Genomic DNA, 291 nt, shown 5'->3' on the forward strand with positions numbered 1-291 from the left:
TTTCTTTTAAGGTCAAGGAGAGAAGGAAGCCGAGCCCTCAGTTCAAGGTCCAAGTTCTTGCGTCTTTCAAGGTCGTTCCACCCCACCTTCCCCCTTCCTCCCCCCCTCTCCTAACCCTTCCCCATCCCCCCTTTAGTCCAGCACCACCATCTGCGAGCTGGCTTCTGTTACCAAGATGGCGGTGTTAAATTCCAAGTCTGTTGCTATGTCTCACGGGGCGGAGCTATACGGCGTACTCCTTCTCGCAAGCAGATCCCTACCTCTGACGGAGGACATTTTTCGCCAAAGGCC

Source organism: Penaeus monodon, chromosome 21, assembly GCF_015228065.2.
Source record: "Penaeus monodon isolate SGIC_2016 chromosome 21, NSTDA_Pmon_1, whole genome shotgun sequence".
Lineage (NCBI taxonomy): Eukaryota > Metazoa > Arthropoda > Malacostraca > Decapoda > Penaeidae > Penaeus > Penaeus monodon.